We start from the raw sequence: 19563 nt of genomic DNA on the forward strand, positions 1-19563 counted from the left end.
CAGGCTCTAGCTTAACTACAGTATGCTGATCCTGCTCTATCTGAACTACAGTATACTGATCAGGCTCTATCTGAACTACAGTATGCTGATCAGGATATATCTGAAGAACAGTATGCTGATCTGAACTACAGTATGCTGTTCAGGCACTATCTGAACTACAGAATGCTGATCCTGCTCTATCTGAACTACAGTATACTGATCAGGCTCTATCTGAACTACAGTATGCTGATCAGGATCTATCTGAACTACAGTCTGCTGATCCTGCTCTATCTGAACTACAGTATGCTGATCAGGCTCTGTCTGAACTACAGTATGCTGATCCTGCTCTATCTGAACTACAGTATGCTGATCTGAACTACCGTATGCTGATCAGGCTCTATCTGAACTACAGTATGCTGATCAGGCTCTGTCTGAACTACAGTATGCTGATCCTGCTCTATCTGAACTACAGTATGCTGATCTGAACTACCGTATGCTGATCAGGCTCTATCTGAACTACAGTATGCTGATCAGGCTCTATCTGAACTACAGTATGCTGATCCTGTTCTATCTGAACTACAGTATGCTGATCTGAACTACAGTATGCTGATCCTGCTCTATCTGAACTACAGTATGCTGACCAGGCTCTATCTGAACTACAGTATGCTGATCAGGCTCTATATGAACTACAGTATGCTGATCCTGCTCCATCAAAACTACAGTATGCTGATCATGCTCTATCTGAACAACAGTATGCTGATCAGGCTCTATCTGAACTGCAGTATGCTGATCAGGCTTTATCTGAACTAAAGTATGCTGATCATGCTCTATCTGAACTACATTATGCTGATCAGGCTCTATCTGAACTACAGTATGCTGATCAGGCTTTATCTGAACTACAGTATGCTGATCAGGCTCTAGCTGAACTACAGTATGCTGATCCTGTTCTATCTGAACTACAGTATGCTGATCTGAACTACATTATGCTGATCAGGCTCTATCTGAACTACAGTATGCTGATCAGGCTCTATCTGAACTACAGTATGATGATCAGGCTTTATCTGAACTACAGTATGCTGATCAGGCTCTATCTTAACTACAGTACGCTGATCCTGCTCTATCTGAACTACAGTATGCTGATCTGAACTACCGTATGCTGATCAGGCTCTATCTGAACTACAGTATGCTGATCAGGCTCTGTCTGAACTACAGTATGCTGATCTGAACTACCGTATGCTGATCAGGCTCTATCTGAACTACAGTATGCTGATCAGGCTCTATCTGAACTACAGTATGCTGATCCTGTTCTATCTGAACTACAGTATGCTGATCTGAACTACAGTATGCTGATCCTGCTCTATCTGAACTACAGTATGCTGACCAGGCTCTATCTGAACTACAGTATGCTGATCAGGCTCTATATGAACTACAGTATGCTGATCCTGCTCCATCAAAACTACAGTATGCTGATCATGCTCTATCTGAACAACAGTATGCTGATCAGGCTCTATCTGAACTGCAGAATGCTGATCAGGCTTTATCTGAACTAAAGTATGCTGATCATGCTCTATCTGAACTACAATATGCTGATCAGGCTCTATCTGAACTACAGTATGCTGATCAGGCTCTAGCTGAACTACAGTATGCTGATCCTGTTCTATCTGAACTATAGTATGCTGATCTGAACTACATTATGCTGATCAGGCTCTATCTGAACTACTGTATGCTGATCAGGCTTTATCTGAACTACAGTATGCTGATCAGGCTCTGTCTGAACTACAGTATGCTGATCCTGCTCTATCTGAACTACAGTATGCTGATCTGACCTACCGTATGCTGATCAGGCTCTATCTGAACTACAGTATGCTGATCAGGCTCTGTCTGAACTACAGTATGCTGATCCTGCTCTATCTGAACTACAGTATGCTGATCTGAACTACCGTATGCTGATCAGGCTCTATCTGAACTACAGTATGCTGATCAGGCTCTATCTGAACTACAGTATGCTGATCCTGTTCTATCTGAACTACAGTATGCTGATCTGAACTACAGTATGCTGATCCTGCTCTATCTGAACTACAGTATGCTGACCAGGCTCTATCTGAACTACAGTATGCTGATCAGGCTCTATATGAACTACAGTATGCTGATCCTGCTCCATCAAAACTACAGTATGCTGATCATGCTCTATCTGAACAACAGTATGCTGATCAGGCTCTATCTGAACTGCAGTATGCTGATCAGGCTCTATATGAACTACAGTATGCTGATCCTGCTCCATCAAAACTACAGTATGCTGATCATGCTCTATCTGAACAACAGTATGCTGATCAGGCTCTATCTGAACTGCAGTATGCTGATCAGGCTTTATCTGAACTAAAGTATGCTGATCATGCTTTATCTGAACTACAGTATGCTGATCAGGCTCTATCTGAACTACAGTATCCTGATCAGGCTTTATCTGAACTACATTATGCTGATCAGGCTCTAGCTGAACTACAGTATGCTGATCATGTTCTATCTGAACTACTGTATGCTGATCTGAACTACAGTATGCTGATCCTGCTCTATCTGAACTACAGTATGCTGATCAGGCTCCATCTGAACTACAGTATGCTGATCAGGCTCTATCTGAACTACAGTATGCTGATCCTGCGCCATCATAACTACAGTATGATGATCATGCTCTATCTGAACTACACTATGATGATCGGGCTTTATCTGAACTACAGTATGATGATCAGGCTTTATCTGAACTACAGTATGATGATCAGGCTTTATCTGAACTACAGTATGCTGATCAGGCTCTATCTTAACTACAGTATGCTGATCCTGCTCTATCTGAACTACAGTATACTGATCAGGCTCTATCTGAACTACAGTATGCTGATCAGGATATATCTGAAGAACAGTATGCTGATCTGAACTACAGTATGCTGTTCAGGTGCTATCTGAACTACAGAATGCTGATCCTGCTCTATCTGAACTACAGTATACTGATCAGGATCTATCTGAACTACAGTCTGCTGATCCTGCTCTATCTGAACTACAGTATGCTGATCAGGCTCTGTCTGAACTACAGTACGCTGATCCTGCTCTATCTGAACTACAGTATGCTGATCTGAACTACCGAATGCTGATCAGGCTCTATCTGAACTACAGTATGCTGATCAGGCTCTGTCTGAACTACAGTATGCTGATCTGAACTACCGTATGCTGATCAGGCTCTATCTGAACTACAGTATGCTGATCAGGCTCTATCTGAACTACAGTATGCTGATCCTGTTCTATCTGAACTACAGTATGCTGATCTGAACTACAGTATGCTGATCCTGCTCTATCTGAACTACAGTATGCTGACCAGGCTCTATCTGAACTACAGTATGCTGATCAGGCTCTATATGAACTACAGTATGCTGATCCTGCTCCATCAAAACTACAGTATGCTGATCATGCTCTATCTGAACAACAGTATGCTGATCAGGCTCTATCTGAACTGCAGTATGCTGATCAGGCTTTATCTGAACTAAAGTATGCTGATCATGCTCTATCTGAACTACAATATGCTGATCAGGCTCTATCTGAACTACAGTATGCTGATCAGGCTTTATCTGAACTACAGTATGCTGATCAGGCTCTAGCTGAACTACAGTATGCTGATCCTGTTCTATCTGAACTACAGTATGCTGATCTGAACTACATTATGCTGATCAGGCTCTATCTGAACTACTGTATGCTGATCAGGCTTTATCTGAACTACAGTATGCTGATCAGGCTCTAGCTGAACTACAGTATTCTGATTATGCTCTATCTGAACTACAGTATGCTGATCCTGCGCCATCATAACTACAGTATGCTGATCATGCTCTATCTGAACTACAGTATGCTGATCAGGCTCTATCTGAACTACAGTATGCTGATCAGGCTTTATCTGAACTACAGTATGCTGATCAGGCTCTATCTGAACTACAGTATGCTGATCCTGCTCTATCTGAACTACAGTATACTGATCAGGCTGTATCTGAACTACAGTATGCTGATCAGGATCTATCTGAACTACAGTCTGCTGATCCTGCTCTATCTGAACTACAGTATGCTGATCTGAACTACCTTATGCTGATCAGGCTCTATCTGAACTACAGTATGCTGATCAGGCTCTAGCTGAACTACAGTATGCTGATCCTGTTCTATCTGAACTACTGTATGCTGATCTGAACTACAGTATGCTGATCAGGCTCCATCTGAACTACAGTATGCTGATCAGGCTCTATCTGAACTACAGTATGCTGATCCTGTGCCATCATAACTACAGTATGATGATCATGCTCTATCTGAACTAACTACAGTTTGCTGATCCTGCTCTATCAGAACTACAGAATGCTGATCAGGCTCTATCTGAATTACAGTATAATGATCTGAACTACAGTATGCTGATCCTGCTGTATCTGAACTACTGTATGCTGATCATGTGCTATCTGAACTACAGTATGCTGATCAGGCTCTATCTGAACTACAGTATGCTGATCTGAACTACAGTATGCTGATCCTGTCTATCTGAACTACAGTATGCTGATCAGGCTCTATCTGAACTACAGTCTGCTGATCAGGATCTATCTGAACTACAGTATGCTGATCTGAACTACAGTATGCTGATCAGGCTCTATCCGATCTACAGTATGCTGATCAGGCTCTATCCGAACTACAATCTGCTGATCCTGCTCTATCTGAACTACAGAATGCTGATCAGGCTCTATCTGAACTACAGTATGCTGATCGTGCTCTATCTGAACTACAGTATGCTGATCCTGCTCTATCTGAACTACAGTATGCTGATCAGGCTCTATCTGAACTACAGTATGCTGATCCTGCTCTATGAGAACTACAGTATGCTGATCCTGCTCTATCAGAACTACAGAATGCTGATCAGGCTCTATCTGAACTACAGTATGCTGATCTGAACTACAGTATGCTGATCCTACTCTACCTGAACAACAGTATGCTGATCAGGCTCTATCTGAACTACTGTCTGCTGATCAGGCTCTATATGAACTACAGTATGCTGATCAGGCTCTATATGAACTACAGTATGCTGATCAGGCTCTATCTGAACTACAGTGTGCTGATCAGGCTCTATCTGAACTACAGTATGCTGATCTGAACTACAGTGTGCTGATCCTGCTCTGTCTGAACTACAGTATGATGATCCTGCTCTGTCTGAACTACAGAATGCTGATCAGGCTCTATCTGAACTACAGTATGCTGATCTTAACTACAGTATGCTGATCATGCTCTACCTGAACTACAGTTAGCTGATTATGCTCTACCTGATCTACAGTATGCTGATCTGGCTCTAGCCGAACTACAGTATGCTGATCAGGATCGATCTGAACTACAGTTTGCTGATCCTGCTCTATCAGAACTACAGAATGCTGATCAGGCTCTATCTGAATTACAGTATAATGATCTGAACTACAGTATGCTGATCCTGCTGTATCTGAACTACTGTATGCTGATCATGTGCTATCTGAACTACAGTATGCTGATCCTGCTCTATCTGAACTACAGTATGCTGATCTGAAATACAGTATGCTGATCCTGTCTATCTGAACTACAGTATGCTGATCAGGCTCTATCTGAACTACAGTCTGCTGATCAGGATCTATCTGAACTACAGTATGCTGATCTGAACTACAGTATGCTGATCAGGCTCTATCCGATCTACAGTATGCTGATCAGGCTCTATCCGAACTACAATCTGCTGATCCTGCTCTATCTGAACTACAGAATGCTGATCAGGCTCTATCTTAACTACAGTATGCTGATCGTGCTCTATCTGAACTACAGTATGCTGATCCTGCTCTATCTGAACTACAGTATGCTGATCAGGCTCTATCTGAACTGCAGTATGCTGATCCTGCTCGATCTGAACTACAGTATGCTGATCTGAACTACAGTATGCTGATCGTGCTCTATCTGAACTACAGTAGGCTGATCCTGCTCTATCTGAACAACAGTATGCTGATCCTGCTCTATCTGAACTACAGTATGCTGATCCTGCTCTATCTGAACTTCAGTATGCTGATCATGCTCTATCTGAACTACAGTATGCTGATCAGGCTCTATCTGAACTACAGTATGCTGATCAGGCTCTGTCTGAATTACAGTATACTGATCAGGCTCTATCTGAACGTCAGTATGCTGATCAGGATCTATCTGAACTACAGTATGCTGATCTGAACTACAGTATGCTGATCCTACTCTATCTGAACTACATTATGCTGACCAGGCTCTATCTGAACTACAGGATGCTGATCAGGATCTGTCTGAACTACAGTATGCTGATCTGAACTACAGTATGCTGATCAGGCTCTATCTGAACTACAGTATGCTGATCAGGCTCTATCTGAATTACAGTATACTGATCAGGCTCTATCTGAACTACAGTATGCTGATCAGGATCTATCTGAACTACAGTATGCTGATTTGAACTACAGTATGCTGATCAGGCTCTATCCGAACTACTGTCTGCTGATCCTGCTCTATCTGAACTACAGTATGCTGACCAGGCTCTATCTGAACTACAGTATGCTGATAAGGCTCTATCTGAACTACAGTATGCTTATCAGGCTCTATCTGAACTGCAGTATGCTGATCCGGATCTATCTGAAATACAGTATGCTGATCCTGCTCTATCAGAACTACAGAATGCTGATCAGGCTCTATCTGAACTACAGTATGCTGATCTGAACTACAGTATGCTGATCGTGCTCTATCTGAACTACAGTATGCTGATCCTGCTCTATCTGAACTACAGTATGCAGATCAGGCTCTATCTGAACTACAGTATGCTCATCCTGCTCTATCAGAACTACAGTATGCTGATCCTGCTCTATCAGAACTACAGAATGCTGATCAGAACTACAGTATGCTGATCCCGCTCTGTCTGAATTACAGTATACTGATCAGGCTCTATCTGAACTACAGTATGCTGATTAGGCTCTATCTGAACTACAGTATGCTGATCAAGATATATCTGAACTACAGTATGCTGATCTGAACTACAGCATGCTGATCAGGCTCTATCTGAACTAGAGTATGCTGATCCTGCTCTATCTGAACTACAGTATACTGTTCAGGCTCTATCTGAACTACAGTATGCTGATCAGGATCTATCTGAACTACAGTATGCTGATCTGAACTACAGTATGCTGATCCTACTCTACCTGAACAACAGTATGCTGATCAGGCTCTATCTGAACTACTGTCTGCTGATCAGGCTCTATATGAACTACAGTATGCTGATCAGGCTCTATATGAACTACAGTATGCTGATCAGGCTCTATCTGAACTACAGTGTGCTGATCAGGCTCTATCTGAACTACAGTATGCTGATCTGAACTACAGTGTGCTGATCCTGCTCTGTCTGAACTACAGTATGCTGATCCTGCTCTGTCTGAACTACAGTATGCTGATCCTGCTCTATCTGAGCTACATTATGCTGATCCTGCTTTATCAGAACTACAGAATGCTGATCAGGCTCTATCTGAACTACAGTATGCTGATCTTAACTACAGTATGCTGATCCTGCTGTATCTGAACTACAGTATGCTGATCATGCTCTACCTGAACTACAGTTAGCTGATTATGCTCTACCTGATCTACAGTATGCTGATCTGGCTCTAGCCGAACTACAGTATGCTGATCAGGATCGATCTGAACTACAGTTTGCTGATCCTGCTCTATCAGAACTACAGAATGCTGATCAGGCTCTATCTGAATTACAGTATAATGATCTGAACTACAGTATGCTGATCCTGCTGTATCTGAACTACTGTATGCCTATCATGCGCTATCTGAACTACAGTATGCTGATCCTGCTCTATCTGAACTACAGTATGCTGATCTGAACTACAGTATGCTGATCCTGTCTATCTGAACTACAGTATGCTGATCAGGCTCTATCTGAACTACAGTCTGCTGATCAGGATCTATCTGAACTACAATCTGCTGATCCTGCTCTATCTGAACTACAGTATGCTGATCCTGCTCTATCTGAACTACAGTATGCTGATCAGGCTCTATCCGATCTACAGTATGCTGATCAGGCTCTATCCGAACTACAATCTGCTGATCCTGCTCTATCTGAACTACAGTATGCTGATCCTGCTCTATCTGAACTACAGTATGCTGATCAGGCTCTATCTGAACTACAGTATGCTGATCAGGATCTATCTGAACTACAGTATGCTGATCCTGCTCTATCAGAATTACAGAATGCTGATCAGGCTCTATCTGAACTACAGTATGCTGATCTGAACTACAGTATGCTGATCCTACTCTATCTGAACTACATTATGCTGACCAGGCTCTATCTGAACTACAGGATGCTGATCAGGATCTGTCTGAACTACAGTATGCTGATCTGAACTACAGAATGCTGATCAGGCTCTATCTGAACTACAGTATGCTGATCAGGCTCTGTCTGAATTACAGTATACTGATCAGGCTCTATCTGAACTACAGTATGCTGATCAGGCTCTATCTGAACTACAGTATGCTGATCAGGCTCTATCTGAACAACAGTATGCTTATCAGGCTCTATCTGAACTGCAGAATGCTGATCAGGCTCTATCTGAACTACAGTATGCTGATCTGTACTACAGTATGCTGATACCGCTCTGTCTGAATTACAGTATACTGATCAGGCTTTATCTGAACTACAGTATGCTGATCAGGCTCTATCTGAACTACAGTATGCTGATCAAGATATATCTGAACTAGAGTATGCTGATCCTGCTCTATCTGAACTACAGTATACTGATCAGGCTCTATCTGAACTACAGTATGCTGATCAGAATCTATCTGAACTACAGTATGCTGATCTGAACTACAGTATGCTGATCCTACTCTACCTGAACTACAGTATGCTGATCAGGCTCTATCCAAATTACTGTCTGCTGATCAGGCTCTATCTGAACTACAGTATGCTGATCAGGCTCTATCTGAACTACAGTATTCTGATCAGGCTCTATCTGAACTGCAGTATGCTCATCCGGATCTATCTGAACTACAGTATGCTGATCCTGCTCTATCTGAACTACAGTATGCTGATCTGAACTACAGTATACTGATCAGGCTCTATCTGAACTACAGTATGCTGATCAGGCTCTGTCTGAATTACAGTATACTAATCAGGCTCTATCTGAACGACAGTATGCTGATCAGGATCTATCTGAACTACAGTATGCTGATCTGAACTACAGTATGCTGATCCTACTCTATCTGAACTACTTTATGCTGACCAGGCTCTATCTGAACTACAGGATGCTGATCAGGATCTGTCTGAACTACAGTATGCTGATCTGAACTACAGAATGCTGATCAGGCTCTATCTGAACTACAGTATGCTGATCAGGCTCTATCTGAACTACAGTATGCTGATCTGAACTACAGTATGCTGATCCTGCTCTATCTGAACTACAGTATGCTGATCAGGCTCTATCTGAACTACAGTATGCTGATCAGGCTCTATCTGAACTACAGTATGCTGATCCTGCTCTATCAGAACTACAGTATGCTGATCAGGCTCTATCTGAACTACAGAATGCTGATCAGGCTCTATCTGAACTACAGTATGCTGATCTGAACTACAGTATGCTGATTCTGCTCTATCTGAACTACAGTATGCTGATCAGGCCCTATCTGAACTACAGTATGCTGATCCTGCTCTATCTGAACTACAGTATGCTGATCCTGCTCTATCAGAACTACAGTATGCTGATCCTGCTCTATCAGAACTACAGTATGCTGATCCTGCTCTATCTGAACTACAGTATGCTGATCCTGCTCTATCTGAACTACAGTATGCTGATCAGGCACTATCTGAACTACAGTATGCTGATCAGGCACTATCTGAACTACAGTATGCTGATCAGAACTACAGTATGCTTATCCCGCTCTGTCTGAATTACAGTATACTGATCAGGCTCTATCCGAACTACTGTCTGCTAAACCTGCTCTATCTGATCTACAGTATGCTGATCCTACTCTACCTGAACTACAGTATGCTGATCAGGCTCTATCCGAACTACTGTCTGCTGATCCTGCTCTATCTGGTCTACAGTATGCTGATCAGGCTCTATCTGAACTACAGTATGCTGATCAGGCTCTATCTGAACTGCAGTATGCTGATCCTGCTCTCTCAGAACTACAGAATGCTGATCAGGCTCTATCTGAACTACAGCATGCTGATCTGAACTACAGTATGCTGATCCTGTTCTATCTGAACTACAGTATGCTGATCCTGCTCTCTCTGAACTACAGTATGCTGATCCTGCTCTCTCTGAACTACAGTATGCTGATCCTGCTCTCTCTGAACTTCAGTATGCTGATCCTGCTCTCTCTGAACTTCAGTATGCTGATCAGGCTCTATCTGAACTACAGTATGCTGATCAGGATCTATCTGAACTACAGTATGCTGATCTGAACTACAGTATGCTGATCAGGCTCTATCTGAACTACAGTGTGCTGATCAGGCTCTATCTGAACTACAGTATGCTGATCAGGCTCTATCTGAACTACAGTATGCTCATCAGGCTCTATCTGAACTACAGTATACTGATCAGGCTCTATCTGAACTACAGTATGCTGATCTGAACTACAGTATGCTGATCAGTCTCTATCTGAACTACAGTATGCTGATCAGGCTCTGTCTGAATTACAGTATGCTCATCAGGCTCTATCTGAACTACAGTATACTGATCAGGCTCTATCTGAACTACAGTATGCTGATCTGAACTACAGTATGCTGATCAGGCTCTATCTGAACTACAGTATGCTGATCAGGCTCTGTCTGAATTACAGTATACTAATCAGGCTCTATCTGAACGACAGTATGCTGATCAGGATCTATCTGAACTACAGTATGCTGATCTGAACTACAGTATGCTGATCCTACTCTATCTGAACTACTTTATGCTGACCAGGCTCTATCTGAACTACAGGATGCTGATCAGGATCTGTCTGAACTACAGTATGCTGATCTGAACTACAGAATGCTGATCAGGCTCTATCTGAACTACAGTATGCTGATCAGGCTCTATCTGAACTACAGTATGCTGATCTGAACTACAGTATGCTGATCCTGCTCTATCTGAACTACAGTATGCTGATCAGGCTCTATCTGAACTACAGTATGCTGATCAGGCTCTATCTGAACTACAGTATGCTGATCCTGCTCTATCAGAACTACAGTATGCTGATCAGGCTCTATCTGAACTACAGAATGCTGATCAGGCTCTATCTGAACTACAGTATGCTGATCTGAACTACAGTATGCTGATTCTGCTCTATCTGAACTACAGTATGCTGATCAGGCCCTATCTGAACTACAGTATGCTGATCCTGCTCTATCTGAACTACAGTATGCTGATCCTGCTCTATCAGAACTACAGTATGCTGATCCTGCTCTATCAGAACTACAGTATGCTGATCCTGCTCTATCTGAACTACAGTATGCTGATCCTGCTCTATCTGAACTACATTATGCGGATCCTGCTCTATCTGAACTACAGTATGCTGATCCTGCTCTATCTGAACTACAGTATGCTGATCAGGCACTATCTGAACTACAGTATGCTGATCAGAACTACAGTATGCTTATCCCGCTCTGTCTGAATTACAGTATACTGATCAGGCTCTATCCGAACTACTGTCTGCTAAACCTGCTCTATCTGATCTACAGTATGCTGATCCTACTCTACCTGAACTACAGTATGCTGATCAGGCTCTATCCGAACTACTGTCTGCTGATCCTGCTCTATCTGGTCTACAGTATGCTGATCAGGCTCTATCTGAACTACAGTATGCTGATCAGGCTCTATCTGAACTGCAGTATGCTGATCCTGCTCTCTCAGAACTACAGAATGCTGATCAGGCTCTATCTGAACTACAGCATGCTGATCTGAACTACAGTATGCTGATCCTGTTCTATCTGAACTACAGTATGCTGATCCTGCTCTCTCTGAACTACAGTATGCTGATCCTGCTCTCTCTGAACTACAGTATGCTGATCCTGCTCTCTCTGAACTTCAGTATGCTGATCCTGCTCTCTCTGAACTTCAGTATGCTGATCAGGCTCTATCTGAACTACAGTATGCTGATCAGGATCTATCTGAACTACAGTATGCTGATCTGAACTACAGTATGCTGATCAGGCTCTATCTGAACTACAGTGTGCTGATCAGGCTCTATCTGAACTACAGTATGCTGATCAGGCTCTATCTGAACTACAGTATGCTCATCAGGCTCTATCTGAACTACAGTATACTGATCAGGCTCTATCTGAACTACAGTATGCTGATCTGAACTACAGTATGCTGATCAGTCTCTATCTGAACTACAGTATGCTGATCAGGCTCTATCTGAACTACAGTATGCTGATCAGGATCTATCTGAACTACAGTATGCTGATCTGAACTACAGTATGCTGATCCTGCTCTATCTGAACTACAGTATGCTGATCAGGCACTATCTGAACTACAGTATGCTGATCTGAACTACAGTATGCTGATCCTGCTCTATCTGAACTACAGTATGCTGATCAGGCACTATCTGAACTACAGTATGCTGATCTGAACTACAGTATGCTGATCCTGCTCTCTCTGAACTTCAGTATGCTGATCCTGCTCTCTCTGAACTTCAGTATGCTCTTCCTGCTCTCTCTGAACTTCAGTATGCTGATCAGGCTCTATCTGAACTACAGTATGCTGATCAGGATCTATCTGAACTACAGTATGCTGATCTGAACTACAGTATGCTGATCAGGCTCTATCTGAACTACAGTGTGCTGATCAGGCTCTATCTGAACTACAGTATGCTGATCAGGCTCTATCTGAACTACAGTATGCTCATCAGGCTCTATCTGAACTACAGTATACTGATCAGGCTCTATCTGAACTACAGTATGCTGATCTGAACTACAGTATGCTGATCAGTCTCTATCTGAACTACAGTATGCTGATCAGGCTCTATCTGAACTACAGTATGCTGATCAGGATCTATCTGAACTACAGTATGCTGATCTGAACTACAGTATGCTGATCCTGCTCTATCTGAACTACAGTATGCTGATCAGGCACTATCTGAACTACAGTATCCTGATCAGAACTACAGTATGCTGATCCCGCTCTGTCTGAATTACAGTATACTGATCAGGCTCTATCTGAACTACAGTATGCTGATCAGGCTCTATCTGAACTACAGTATGCTGATCCTGCTCTATCTGAACTACAGTATACTGATCAGGCTCTATCTGAACTACAGTATGCTGATCAGGATCTATCTGAACTACAGTATGCTGATCTGAACTTCAGTATGCTGATCCTGCTCTGTCTGAACTACAGTATGCTGATCTGAACTACAGTATGCTTATCAGGCTCTATCTGAACTACAGTATGCTGATCAGGCTCTATCTGAACTACAGTATTCTTTCATTATTTTGCAGAAAACCTTTATTGACCTTCAATTATGACTGAAAACATGGAAAAATAGGTATATGTTGTTTTCTAGAGTACACAAAAATGATTATAATTATTGAAATGTTAGTACCTATATGTTAAGTTGTTTCTTTTAAAAACAAATTGATGAGTTAGTTAATTAAGATGTTGAATATAAAAAAGGGTCTTCTTCTATAGAAACATATCAGGCCTCTTGCTTAAAAGTACAAAGCAGATCATTCAATCTATTTTCTTACTGGTCCTAGACTATGGTGAAATAATCTATATGAATGTAGCTGCCACTTCATTAAAGCCTTTAGATGCATTTGACCATTGATCACTTTGTTTTATAATGGGTACAGGTTCAGTACACATCCCTTTGTTTTATTTTGGGTACAGGTTCAGTACACATCATTTTGTTTTATTATGGGTACAGGTTCAGTACACATCCCTGCATTCTCTATTATAAAGTAGGCTGACCCTCTTTGAGGTCACGTAGATCAATTCATTGCTCTCTTTGCCTTTATAAAGCTCTTTGACATACTGCAAACTCCCTCTGTAGCTAACATCTAGAATAACCATTAGAAGTACGAGTCAGAGTTATCATACACAGTGTCAGGGATTGCTAACTTTGGAAATTCCTTTGGTCTGTACAGAGTTAGGTAAATCAGCTCTTTGCCCCTTACTTGTGGAATATTCTCCAAGCTTCTCTAAACATTGATGTTTTAGTGTCTCTAGGTTAATTCAGACTGCTGAATGAGGCCTGTTACAATTTACTTACAAAACCTTTAACCTGTCTGGGCCAGTGGGACGCTTGCGTCCCACCCTAATCAACAGCCAGTGGAATCGCGTCACGCTAAATGCAAAACCTCATAAATGCTATAACTTCAATTTCTCAAAGATATGACTATTTTACACCGTTTTATAGATACACCTCTCCTGAATCGAACCACGTTGTCTGATTTCAAAAAGGCTTTACAGCAAAAGCAAAACATTAGATTATGTCAGCAGAGTACCCAGCCAGAAATAATCACACAGCCATTTTCAAAGCAACTAGCATGCATCACAAATACCCAAAACACAGCTAAATGCAGCACTAACCTTTGACAACCTTCATCAGATGACACTCCTAGGACATCATGTTACACAACACATGCATTTTTTGTTCGATAAAGTTCATATTTATATATAAAAACAGCATTTTACATCGGCGCATGACGTTCAGAAAATCTTTTGCCTCAAATGCTTCCGGTTTATTAGCGCTACAATTTACAAAATTACTATTCAAAAACATTGTTAACCTGTTAGGGCTAGGGGGCAGTATTTGCACGGCTGGATAAAAAAAATGTACCCGATTTAATCTGGTTACTAATCCTACCCAGTAACTAGAATATGCATATACTTATTATATATGGATAGAAAACACTCTAAAGTTTCTAAAACTGTTTGAATGGTGTCTGTGAGTATAACAGAACTCATTTGGCAGGCAAAACCCTGAGACATTTTCTGACAGGAAGTGGATACCTGATGTGTTGTATTACCTTTAAACCTATCCCATTGAAAAACACAGGGGCTGAGGAATATTTTGGCACTTCCTATTGCTTCCACTAGATGTCACCAGCCTTTACAAAGTGTTTTGAGTCTTCTGGAGGGAGATCTGACCGAACAAGAGCCATGGAACGATGATGGCCCATTAGACACCTGGCGCGCGAGTTCATGTTGGGTACCCTCGTTCCAATACGTTATAAAAGAGTATGCATTCGTCCACCTTGAATATTATTCATGTTCTGGTTAAAAAAGGCCCTAATGATTTATGCTATACAACGTTTGACATGTTTGAACGAACGTAAATATATTTTTTCCCCTCGTTCATGACGAGAAGTCCGGCTGGCTTAGATCATGTGCTAACAAGACAGAGATTTTTGGACATAAATGATGAGCTTTTTTGAACAAAACTACATTCGTTATGGACCTGTGATACCTGGAAGTGACATCTGATGAAGAGAATCAAAGGTAATGGATTATTTACATAGTATTTTCGATTTTAGATCTCCCCAACATGACGTCTAGTCTGTATCGCAACGCGTATTTTTCTGGGCGCAGTGCTCAGATTATTGCAAAGTGTGATTTCCCAGTAAGGTTATTTTTAAATCTGGCAAGTTGATTGCGTTCAAGAGATGTAAATCTATAATTCTTTAAATGACAATATAATATTTTACCAATGTTTTCTAATTTTAATTATTTAATTTGTGGTGTTGACTTGACTGCCGGTTATTGGAGGGAAACGATTTCCTCAACATCAATGCCATAGTAAAACGCTGTTTTTGGATATAAATATGAACTTGATAGAACTAAAAATGCATGCATTGTCTAACATAATGTCCTAGGAGTGTCATCTGATGGAGATTGTAAAAGGTTAGTGCATCATTTTAGCTGGTTTTATGGTTTTGGTGACCCTGTCTTTGAATTGACAAAACATTACACACAACTCTTGTAAATGTACTGTCCTAACATACTCTAAATGTATGCTTTCGCCGTAAAACCTTTTTGAAATCGTAAAACGTGGTTAGATTAAGGAGATGTTTATCTTTCAAAGGGTGTAAAATAGTTGTATGTTTGAAAAATTTGAATTTTGACATTTATTTGGATTCAAATTTGCCGCTCTTGAAATGCACCTGCTGTTGATGGAGTGCACCACGGGTGGCACGCTAGCGTCCCACCTAGCCCATAGAGGTTAAAATCAATTTTCATGCCATTTTTCTCGTAAAAAAGCGATAATATTCTGACCGGGAATCTGCGTTTAGGTAAAAAGACGAAAGAAAATAAAGCATGGGGTCGACCCGTGCATGCGCATAAGCCCATTGTCCTCTGATCGGCCACTTACCAAAGGCGATAATATGTTTCAGCCAGAGGCTGCCTCGATATCATTCAGCTTTTTCCCGGGTTCTGAGAGCCTATGGGAGCCGTAGGAAGTGTCACGTTACAGCAAAGATCCTCAGTCTTCAATACAAAGAGCCAAGATGAACAAGAACTTGTCAGACAGGTCACTTCCTGTATGGAATCTTCTCAGGTTTTTGCCTGCCATATGAGTTCTGTTATACTCACAGACACCATTCAAACAGTTTTAGAAACTTTCGGGTGTTTTCTATCCAAAGCCAATAATTATATGCATATTCTAGTTACTGGGCAGGAGTAATAATCAGATTAAATCGGGTACGTTTTTTATCCGTCCGTGAAAATACTGCCCCCTAGCAATAACAGGATATTAACATGCATAGTTAGATTCTTTAGATTGTAATTACAACTCATCTTCAAAATTCTCCATGTGTAAAGGATTGCAGGAGTCTCTTTAACCTTCGATGTCTTTTCAGAGCAGCCTCTGTGTCCTACCTGAGACAATGTAGGAATGCACTTTTACAGTTCAGGGGATGATAGGTATCTTCTATGTTGGATGTTGTGATTGACTGTGACAGCCACTCCATGGAGAGCAGCTCTTCTGGTGTGCAAGGGGTATAAACCTTTTTGTTGATCACCACCCCAAGGAAAAAACACCTGTTATTTGGGGTTCCTGACGTACATATGCTCCCCCTACTGCTGAATTGATTAGAAAAAAACATTGGTTCAAACAGACATGCAGAGACACACAGACACACACACACACACACACACACACATACACGCCCATTTTTCCCAGAATCCTTTCTCTTGTGTTGAGACACCGATACAGACAGATACAGAGAGAGAGAGAGAGAGAGAGAGAGAGAGACAGAGACAGAGAGAGAAAGAAAAGACTGAGATTCCATTCATTAAAGGTAAGATACGATTTTAAAACCCTTAATTTCATTCTAAATCTTTTGTACAGACCTTTTAAACATGTTATAATTATTTAAACAATTTTACTATGCAATATTTAACCATGCCAGAATGTTTGTATACACACAACAAAAATGTTATACAACATATATATATTATTACCACACAGTACTACACTTTAATACCCATTAAATGTTTAGATTTATAATTGTCTGTTGTAGGAAAGACTGTATTCATATAAAATAAGGCATTTTGATTCTTTTCAAGATTCTCTCTGCGTGTAAACCCAGCTCGTAACCTGACACCAGGACACCCAGAGCCACAGAGAGTCTGATATTTCAGCCCTTAAAGGTAAATGAGATGCTCGGGAAAAAAACAACTGTTGTTTGGGGTTCCTGACGTACATATGCTCCCCCTACTGCTGAATTGATTAGGAAAAAACATTGGTTCAAACAGACATGCAGACACACACACACACACACACACACACACACACACACACACACACACACACAGGTACATAGACAGGGAGTGAGAGACAGCCGGACAGCCGGACATTTTTTAAATCTTTAGTACTGAAATGCAAACCTGTCACACGTTTTTACTGAACTATTTTATTGAACTATTCCTTTCTTACGGAAAAAGGCCGGGGAGGGAGGACCTATGGTCAACCGACACTTCCATCGGTCTCTAAACCACCATCTTCAAGATGTGACCGGTTCAGACATTGTCTCTTCCCCGCACGATATCCCGCTCCATCCAGGTTCCATATGTTTTCTTTCACTGGATAGATCAACCGTCTTGCCTTTAGGCCCAGGTTCTGTCTTAAGGATAGAAGCTCCCATCGGCGTAAATGTTCACGATGTTGGAAAAGATTTTCCACTTGTTTCATCATGTCAAGGAATTTATGATAATCTCCCCACCTAAAGCTAAAGACAGGCACGAAATAGTTGACCTCCCTGCAGGCTTTTGAAAATACATACGAACTAACTGATTTGGTTGCATTTGAACTATTGAATTCGGCACAACCTAAAATTGTCACTTTGGAGTCTGGACTATATGCCACTGAAGAGATTCTTATGGCTTTCAAATCGTCTCACCCGCAGACTTCCTCTTCCAATGCGTACTCAGGCAGGGTTGTCCCACTCAGGGCCTGTTCGGTCTGGCATAGAGCAAGCCGTGTCTTAAGCCATTCTCTCATCCGCAACGCAAGAGAAAAACTCCCTGTTTTTGGTTGAAAAAGGGTGCTGAGGCAGCTGTTTGTGAAAATCTTCACAGTTGAATCGTCCGGTTGGAAAATGTAACCCATATGGCCTCCACTCATATCCAGCACTCCATTAAAACAATCAGGGGCATCACAAAGAATGTTTTCGATGGTTTTGTCATTGTGTTCTTGACACGATGGACACAATACACCAACAATTGGTCTAGGAGCCATGTTTTATTTCTTTCTTCTTTAGTGTTCTGGGGTTTATCGAGGTCGCTCGTGGCGTTCACAGCTCTTACTTATACTCCGGCTGACCAATACCCCGGACATTACTGTTTCATATACAACAGCCAGGCCATAAATTCACTACAACAGTGGCCATACTCTTTCAAATGTTCAAACCCATTCCACAGTTCAACGAGGTCACTACACATCAATCACCTTGACAGCTTTAATGTAAACACAGGCTTTAACATAAACAGATGCACTATCAGGTTACATAAACACTCACTCGATACCGTGAGAACTTCCGGACAGTATGTACATAAATGGGCATAACCACATGACCCATAAAATACCTCATTAATCACTTTTGACCCGTGCCGAATACTGTATTCTCTCTGAGGTGTACCACACTGGTGGTATCCACCTCCAAAACAAATGGCAAAAATAATCATTCCTTGCCATGTGTAGTTTCAACTACAATGCAACTAGTAAAATGCTCTAAAATGCTCTGAAAACGCGAACCACCGCATTTAACCATGGCAAGGCGACTGGTAATATTGCAGAATATAAACAGTGTAGTTATTTACTCAGCAAGGCAATCAAACAAGTTAAACGTCAATATTGAGTGTAGTCTCAATTCAACGGCTCAGACACGAGACGTATGTGGCAGGGACTACAGACCATCAGGGACTACAAAAGGAAAACCAGCCACGTCGCCGAGACCGACATCTTGCTTCCGGACAGGCTAAAACAACATTCTTTGCACGCTTTGAGGATAACACAGTGCCACCGACGCGGCCCGCTACCAAGGACTGTGGGCTCTCCTTCTCCGTGGCCGATGTG

The sequence above is a fragment of the Salmo salar genome, chromosome 15 (assembly GCF_965601325.2).
Source record: "Salmo salar chromosome 15, fSalSal1, whole genome shotgun sequence".
NCBI classification, from domain to species: Eukaryota; Metazoa; Chordata; class Actinopteri; order Salmoniformes; family Salmonidae; genus Salmo; species Salmo salar.